We start from the raw sequence: 6000 nt of genomic DNA on the forward strand, positions 1-6000 counted from the left end.
TAAAAGGAAAAGACAGATGTTTAAGCAATTAGAAAGGTTTACTTGATATTCCTGAAAAAGAAACCTCCAATTAATTCTTTTTTTTTTTTTTTTTTTTTTTTTAGAGCTGTTGCCAGGGAACGTTAATTTTATTTATTTATTTTTGCTGTGTTGGGTCTTCGTTTCTGTGCGAGGGCTTTCTCTAGTTGTGGCAAACGGGGGCTACTCTTCATCGCCGTGCGCGGGCCTCTCACTGTCGCAGCCTCTCTTGTTGCGGAGCACAGGCCCCAGACGCGCAGGCTCAATAGTTGTGGCTCACGGACCTAGTTGCTCCACGGCATGTGGGATCTTCCCAGACCAGGGCTCGAACCTGTGTCCCCTGCCTTAGCAGGCAGATTCTCAACCACTGCGCCACCAGGGAAGCCCTCCAATTAATTCTTTCAAAGATCTAAAGAAACAGTTCTGAAATAAAAGAATGAAACTTACAGATCAAAAGTTCTCATCGAGTTCCAGGAAAAACTGACATAGGGCAACCAACACCTAAGATATCCTGGATATGTTATTGAACTTCAAGGAGAACTGGTACAGAGAATCTGGCTGGCCTCGAATTTCTCCACAGTAGCTTTCAACGTCAGATGAAAAGCTAGAGGTATTTACAAAGTTCTTGGGGGAAAATGTGAACCAGGATATTTCTACTCATTGCAGTTAGTATTCCAAAATATGAACGCTCTCAGGAAATACAGCACTCATGTAAATTGGCATGTTTTCAAGTGCAAGTAATAGAAAACCCAGTATCCCATGGCTTAAACAAGAAGAGGATTTATAATCTCCCTTAACAAGAAAAGAGGTGAGGCTATTTTGGAGCCAATTATTTCAGTGGCTCAGTGACATAATCAATCTTTGATGGTCTTTCTATCTTTTGGAGCTGTCATCCCTGGGATATCAGATGGCTTCCCTCTACAGTGGCTCTAGATGTTACAGCCTCACTCTGTAACATCTCAAGATAGAAAAAGGACCAGCTGAGAAATGTGACCGCCATTATTGTCGTAATCAGCATTTACCTGCCTTAAGAGAGAGAGAGAGGTAGATAAAAGAACCACATCAGGTAGTATGGACTGTTGGGTAGGCCACATTCCATATGAGCCAAATCCCATGAGCTCTTCTGGAAAATAAGACACCTGATGATGAAATCCAGTGATCGAAAGATACAAGTCATGTGAAAAGGAGGAGCAGGTACTCAGTATAAGACAGTGAAACAAGGTCTCCCAACTCTGCATACGAGGAGAACAAATGTAGTTGTTCTCTGATTATATCCCATGAGCTCTGCCAGTTGCTACACTTATGGACCACTTTTTCTATGCCAGGGACAGTTTAGGACCTGATATATACTCATTCATTAAATCGTCCCACTAACTTTCTGAGTTGAGTAATATTTTCATGCTCATTTTACACACGTGGAAACTGAGACTCAGAGAGGTTAAGTAACTGTGTATCCAAGGCCACCCTCCAGTTGATGGTAGAGTTGGTATTCGGACCACCTGCTAGTCTCCCTTTAAAGACCATGCCCCTAATCATTATCTTTGTGTTGGTAGCAACACCCACCTTAACCGATATTTGTTTAAACATTTGGTTTCCTGTGAGACAAATGTTACTAAGAAGAGTATTCCCCAAACTACTTTTCCTTTACGAAAAAAACATTGCTACTTAATTAGGTAGATACAGTAGAAAAGGTGACTTTGTCCTCAGTATTTAATAATTTATGCAGCTTACTAATCAGGCTACCAGGTCTCTGGGCAAATTCATCTTCTCGGTCCTCTGGATATATGTGAAGTCATTTGGGCAAATAGTAAATGATGCCTGTTATATGCAAAGCGCAATGGTTCCCACTGGGCAAGAGGAAAAGATGAGTCTGGCATGAACGGATCTTGCCTTCCAGGAGTAGAGGAGGTAAGCATCCAGGAGAAGGATGACCTCAGGCTTCATTACCCCGTTCCTGGAGGAATGGCAGGCCTGGGAGAGCCATCAGAGGTTGTCTGATTTACTTCTGTCTCAGGTGCTTCAAGCCCCCAGGACATTCCCGTTTCCTGAGCATCTCTTCTTGCCCACTCTCCGGCAGTGCGGGGGACCACCTGGCCCCTTTACGGAGTCCGTCTGGTTTTGGACATCTCTCACTATTAGTGTTGGCTTTTCCATCAAAGCTCCAGGGCGAAACAGAACAACGCTCTTCTACGGGAGCAGACTTTTAAACCTTTCAACCCGTGTATCCTCTCCCTGCCGGTCTCCTTAATTACAGAGTGAGCACGACCACGTTCTTCAATACCAGATTTCAAGTTCCCCTGCCATCACTCCCTCTGTATCTCTGCTCACTGTCAGTGTCCTTTCAACACAGACCGATGAAGCAGAACCTTCCAGGTGGGGGCTGGTAGGCACTCCATCAGGGGCCATACCTTGCTTCCCACCCCTTCCATCTGCTGCTGGGCGGCCACAGTCAACCACAGTCAACCTGCTGAGCCCTCTGTCATTCCGTGTGCTCACCTTTCCATGCAATTCCACGTCACCCCTCAAATCTGGTCCAGGCCATCGACGAAAACATTGTCTGTGAGGAAGCTGAGTAGGCTGCCAGAACAGCACTAGAGATGCGTCCAAGTTAGCATCGGTGGACAGGTTATCAACCTCCCCAGACACCGTCTCCTCTTTGTCCTCAACAAGTCCACGAGGTAAGGATACTGTCGAGTTTGTCGCTGATATACAGCCCTCTTACATCTGCAGCGTTGTCCTTTTCTACTAGGCCAGTCACTATGGAAATTGAAGCTTAGGGTCATCTGGTGTGCCTCGTTTTAGAGAACCCACTTGTCTCTGCTTCCTTTTCTAAGAACCCACACATCGTTTTAATGATCCGTTCTGCATCCGCATGAAGTTCACTAGACCAGAACCTGACCTTCTTTTCTTCCCCGAGTCACCAGTCACTGAGAACCTCTCCCCCGGACCCTGCTTTCCCGTGAAGCATGGTAATTCAGCCAGCCCCAGGGACCTGGGTCCTCACTCACACCTGAGTCTCCGGAAAGGCCTGCACCAGAGTGAAAACACCCCAGAGCAGCTCATCTGTCCAAACCTCAGTCCAGGACAAGTCCAGCTGCCACCAGGAGCAGGGCCTTCTCATACCACCAGGTGGGGCGCAAGCCACTAACCAATCAGAATGGGGCGCTGCTTCCGGCTTCCAAGGGCCGCCTTCTCCCTCAAGGACCCAGCCCCCTTGCCCTCCTCCTTTGCCAGCAAACCCCCTTCTGCTCTTCCCACTAACAGCAAGACGAGGACATAAGGCAGGAAGGCACTCTATCTACCCTATGATCAGACCCTACAGCTGGACCAAGCACCCTGTCCAGGAAAGGCTCCAACTCTCAGCCGGGCAGTGCTGCTGGGGGACTGACCAGGCGCAGCCACGTGGCCCTGGGGGTTAGTGCCCTGAAGGACCCAGGGCAGTCCTGGGCTTCCTGGGAGACCCGTGCTCTGCTCCACCATCCCTGACCCCTCTCTGTCCTGCCAAGTCTATCCCAGAGTCCCTTCCTGCCATGCCCAGGTGTGTTGGATTCTCTCTCTTCTGGCAGGAAAATGCCAGGTTCATTTTGTTTAGTGGCCATACTCTATGCTTCCCCGGACATCTGAGGCCCAAATCATTATTCTGACTCACCTTTCTGTAATTTCCTCTAAACTGAGCAGTATCGTTTCCACAGTGACTATGCTTTGTCCTAATAATTGGTGTTTTGTTTCATTGAAAATGTTCATATCTTTTTTTAAAAAAAAATTGGCTATTCTTCTATTTAAGCATTTTTAACAGATATGTGTAACAATTTTAATTTTAAATATTACATAATTTATTTATTTATATATATTTTTTGCTTTTTTGGAACTTTCTGAAATTTTTTTTAACATCTTTATTTGAGTATAACTGTTTTACAATAGTGTGTTAGTTTTTCCTTTACAACAAAGTGAATCAGTTATACATATACACATGTTCCCATATCTCCTCCCTCTTGCGTCACCCTCCCTCCCACCCTCCCTATCCCACCCCTCTAGGTGGTCACAAAGCACAGAGGTGAACTCCCTGTGCTATGCGGCTGCTTCCCACTAGCGATCTGTTTTACGTTTGGTAGTGCGTGTGTGTCCCTGCCACCCTCTCACCTCGTCACTGTTCATATCCTTTTACACAGCCTCATAACCCAACTGCCAGCTCTCCGGGAAAACTCGTCGTCCTCTTGATGTGTCTGATCGCAGCTGGGCAGATGTTGATGGATATGCCCCTTCTCTACAGAGCCCAGAACTCAACACTGAGCAGTAAAAAAAAGATGACCCGGGTGAATTCTGCCTTCAAAGAGGAGAGGAGAAGAGAGATAGGTCCAAGGGGATTAAACGCCACGGTGCCAAGCCCCCTGCGAGTTTAGAAGAGCGAGAGGGGTCACCGTGCCCTGAGGAAAGTAGAAGGGGTTATGCAGCAGGTGGGGTTTGAACTGGCGTTGACCTGAGGAAACAGAAAGAGAACATTCCAGGCAGGGGTAACAACACGGGCACAGGCTTCAAAGCAGAAGTGTGGGGGGCTAGTCATCTGATGGTGGACGTTTCGATCTGATCTGGGAATAGGTCTGGCATCCCAGCCCTCGGCCAGATGGTGTGCGTGTGCTCAAGGAGGGCCAGAGGAGTTGGACTGAACTCTATAGACCGTGGAGGTCCACTTGAGCAGAGGGTTCACATGATCGTGGGGCAGGGAGACCAATTAAAAGTCAAGAAGTACAGATGAGTGGATAAACGCAATGGGGCGTAAATCCAGTGGGAGAGCATTCAGCCATAAAAAGAATAACGTTCCGATACGTGCCCACTATGGATGAGCCTTGACATAAGCCAGATACAAAAGGACAGACATCGTATGATTTCGTTTAATATGAAATATCTCGAATAGGCTAAGTATAGAGACAGAAAATAGATGAGCGGTTCCCAGGGGCTGGGGCAGGGGAGGAGGGAGTGGAGAGCTACTGCTTAACGGTTACAGAATTTCTGTCTGGGGTGAGAAACAGCTTTGGAAATAGTGCTGGTGTTTGTGGAAACACTGTCAGTGTGTTAACGCCACCGAATTGTATACTTAAAATTGGTTACACGGCAAATTTTGTGCCGTATATCCAATGGAATTTGGCCTTTGAAGGGTGAGTGGAGTCAGCAGCACGGTGCAGTTTGGGTAAGTCTCTGCGGCTTTTCCGTAACCCCCAGCACCCCAGATGTGCCCAGAAAACAGCACCTCCATCTCTAGGGACCAGCACACGCGTGTTCCTCTCAGCGGGGACCTGCCCGGGGTCACGCGGCGTCTCTTCCATCCTTTGCCCAGTTACAGATTTCCTGAGTCACCACCAGTGTTTCAGAGGATCATGCTTACGAGTCTGTAGGGCACAGGATGTCGCTTATTCTCCTTTAATTCTTTAATTGCTCCCCTGATGCTCAAAACTAGGTTACAGGGTAAAATCAGGCCAAGTGCAAGCCCATAGTTCATTTGAAAATCCAAACTGGGGGCTTTATTACTGTGAATGGAATAGCAGACAATCAGAACGGTCAGACACCTCGTCCCAATCCTTCCATTTTCTAACAGGGTGACTTGAAGCAGCTTGCGCACCATTTCTGAGCCTCAGTGAGAACAAAGCCCGCGTCACTCGAAGCCCGTGGTGAGCCTCCTCCAGTGGTCTTTGAATTGCCCTGGGCTGGAATACTGGATGTTACGACTCTGTGTACTTAGGATGCTGGAGGTTCAGTTCACAGTGTTTTTCTGAAAACTCGACGCTTGGGCGCTGTTGGCAGTTTTCCCCACGTCCCTCCCTGAACGCCGGGGGCAGGAATCGTCGTCCAGAGGCGAGTTCCCTTAGCCTGGGAGGAGGCTGGCATGCAGGTGTCCACAGAGTTTGGGGAGTGATGGCTGTGGTCCCTCCCTCGCCTGATGAGCCTTGAAGGCACCTTGAGAAGGAAGCAGAGTGGACCTTGGTTCAG

The sequence above is a fragment of the Kogia breviceps genome, chromosome 2 (genome assembly GCF_026419965.1).
Source record: "Kogia breviceps isolate mKogBre1 chromosome 2, mKogBre1 haplotype 1, whole genome shotgun sequence".
NCBI classification, from domain to species: domain Eukaryota; kingdom Metazoa; phylum Chordata; class Mammalia; order Artiodactyla; family Physeteridae; genus Kogia; species Kogia breviceps.